The sequence below is a fragment of the Cebus imitator genome, unplaced genomic scaffold (genome assembly GCF_001604975.1).
Source record: "Cebus imitator isolate Cc_AM_T3 unplaced genomic scaffold, Cebus_imitator-1.0 Scaffold4, whole genome shotgun sequence".
Classification (NCBI taxonomy): Eukaryota; Metazoa; Chordata; class Mammalia; order Primates; family Cebidae; genus Cebus; species Cebus imitator.
Genome location: NW_016107319.1, coordinates 2,984,661 through 2,987,942, shown reverse-complemented (window position 1 = coordinate 2,987,942; position 3,282 = coordinate 2,984,661).

Below are 3,282 nucleotides of genomic sequence, written 5' to 3'. Positions count from 1 at the left end.
AGGGAAGGCGGAGGGGAAGAGAGAAGGGAAGGCGGAGGGGAAGGGAGAAGGAAAGGCGGAAGGGAAGGGAAGGCGGAGGGGAAGAGAGAAGGGAAGGCAGAAGGGAAGACGGAGGGGAAGAGAAGGGAAGTCAGAAGGGAAGAGAAGGGAAGGCGGAGGGGAAGGGAGAAGGAAAGGTGGAAGGGAAGGGAAGGCGGAGGGGAAGGGAGAAGGGAAGGCAGAGAAGAGAAGGGAAAGCGGAGGGGAAGAGAAGGGGAAGGGCGAAGGGAAGGCAGAGGCGAAGGGCGAAGGGAAGGCGGAGGGGAAGGGAAAAGGGAAGGCAGAAGGGAAGAGAAGGGAAGGCGGAGGGGAAGAGAGAAGGGAAGGCGGAAGGGAAGGTGGAGGGGAAGGGAGAAGGGAAGGCGGAAGGGAAAGTAGAGAAGAGAAGTGAAGGCAAAAGGAATGGGAAGGGGAAGCAGAAGGGAAGACTGAAGGGAAGGGAAGGCAGAAGGGAAAGGAAGGGGAAGGTGGAAGGAAAGGAGGAAGGGAAGGGGGAGGGGGAAGGGCAGGGGAAGGAGAAGGGAGATTCAGGCACAAAGTGGATTGAAAAGATATCCAGCCTTGGACTCTCCCTGGCAACTCAAGCCTCATCTGTTTCCAAGTCCATAGCAGGGAAGAATGGTTTGTGGTTGGAGCAGTGGGAATGAGTGTCAGAAGGTGGGGAGGTCTGAGAACCCCCTTTCTTGGTCTCCAGAGCAGTGATTGGCCAGGGCCACTCTATGGGGGGCATTGTGCTCTACTGGGAAGGTTTCGTTCTGGCCAGTGTGTCCCAAGGGTGATTTTGGGTGGTGCAGAGATGGACTTTTTTCCTTTTTTGAGATGTAGTCTTGCCACCACCCAGGCTGGAGTAGAGTGGCGCCATCTCAGCTCACTGCACCCGCTGCCTCTCGGGTTCAAGCAATTTTCTCAAGTAGCTGGGACCACAGGCTAATGCCAGCATTGCCAGCTAATTCTATATTTTTGATAGAGACCAGGTTTCACCGTGATGCCCGGCTGGTCTCAAACTCCTAAGCTCAAGCCATCCACCTGCCTCAGCCTCTCAAAATGCTGGGATTACAGGCGTAAGCCACTGTGCCCAACCTAGCAAACATCCATCAAATGTCTGTAACAGCAGCCGGGCACAGTGGCTCACACGTCTACTCCCAGCACTGTGGAAGGCAGAGGCAAGATGGGCTGAGTCCAGGAATTCAAGACCAGCTTGGACAATATATCAAGATGCTATCTACAAAAAATTTAACTATGACCCAGGCATGGTGGCATATGCTTGTAGTCCCAGCTACTCAAGAGGCTGAAGGAGGACCACTGGAGCCCATGAGGTAAAGGCTGCAGGGTGACAAATCAAGACCTTGTCTCAAAACATAAAAAGCATCTCTATAGCAGGAGTGAGCCAGGTACCGTGGACAGTCTGCGCCCCAAGGCCAGTCCCCTCTTGTCACAGGTGTGCAGTGGGAATGAGGTGTAAGTCACACAACATCCTAAAAGCTTCAACAGGGCACTGGACAGCCGCTGACCAGGTCGGTGGCATTTTCTGTTGCCAGGAAGCTGCATTCTCCTTCCTGCTAAGCTTTCTTGTGCTGGAGAATGATGATTAAAGAAAAACAGATGATCCCAGTTTCTTATTCATCACCCCCTAAAAAAAGACTGCTAAGTGTGTCAGGCTTGCCTGAGGGAGACATCCTTACCTGACGACTTAAAGGAGAAGCGCCTTAGTGAGCCACCCTCCACACAGAAACATGCACACTTTGCACAAAACACTTTATTGAGAGAAAGATGGCCAGTGGGAGGAAAGATGAGGGTTCAGGAATCCTCAATTCTAGTTCTTGGTCTGGCAGCAACACCCTCCATCCCTCCCGGAGCCTCCAGGATCTTCACCTTCTCTAATCTGGTGTCGCATCCCTTCCTGTTCTGACATCCTGCAGTCTAGAATACCTATTAAAGAGCTGTGGCCATACAGGAAGAACAGAGCAAGAGCCACTGGCAAAGGATTCTGCCAAGAGAGAATCCAAAGGTCACCCCTGAATAGCAGAACGCAATCCCCCAGCTCACTGCTGGCCAGAGTCTGCCAGAGCGCCAGCACACAGGTAACAGGTAATAGCGCCGCCATGGCCACTGTGCCAAGGTGAGGATGGAGCGGGAGAGAGGTCTGGGGGAGTCAAGGAGCCCCCACGGGTCTTGGCTTTGGAAGTGTGGCTGTACCAGCAGATGGGCCCTCGGGAAGCCACCAGGGAACAATTCACGGCTGGAGAGAAAAAGGCCACCTTTGACCAGGCAGGAGAGGAGAGTGAGAACCTACAAGGGGTACCGCGGGCGAAGAAAACACTGCCCAGGACCTCACTGCGGTAGGAACTGGCTGTTTATCACACTCTCACAACTAACATGTGGATTTGCCTGTTTTAAAACAACAACTTTCCACCCCTTTCAAAGGCAGCAGTTCCTAGGCTGAAAGGACAAACCACAGCAGAGCTGGTAATTATCTGAAGCCGTTCCTGCTTCCAGCATCAAACCATCCTCCCTCTTTTCTGACAGTTACTGTCTGCCCGAAAGCCATTTTTTACAAAAGGTTTCCTTCCATGTGCTGACAAGAGGATTCTTGATGACATACGGGCCATTTATTTCAAAATGTAATGCCTAGCTATTTCTACTTTCAGATCATGACTAAAGCCAAACCAAAACCACAGCAAAGAAAATCTAAGGATTTGTGTACCAGAAATACCTACAAAGAAGTTTGCAGGCCAGGTGCGGTGGCTCACGTCTGAAATCCCAGCACTTCGGGAGGCCGAGACGGGCGGATCACCTCAGCAGGAGTTGGAGACCAGCCTGGCCAACATGGTGAAACCCCATCTCTGGTAAGAACAGAAACAATAACCGGGCCTGGTGACACACACCTGTAATCCCAGCTACTTGGGAGGCTGAGGCAGAAGAATCACTGGAACCCAGGAGGCAGAGGTTATAGTGAGCCGAGATCGCACCACTGCACTCTAGCCTGGGTGACAGAGTGAGACTCTGTCCCCCCAAAAAAAAAAAAGTTAGCAATGTCGGCAGCAAGGTGCAAACAGAGCCGGCTCTGGCTAAAAGCTTTAGTTATGAAAAAATAAGAAAAAAAATCCCTAAGCATTTCTTAACACTAGATTTAAAGAACCGCCCCCCTCAGCTTTGCCAGACTGTCTGGAGGTAAGCTACCTAGTCTTTTCTGGATGTATCAGGAGAAAGTTTTTTTTTTTTTTTTTTTTTTTTTTTTTTTTT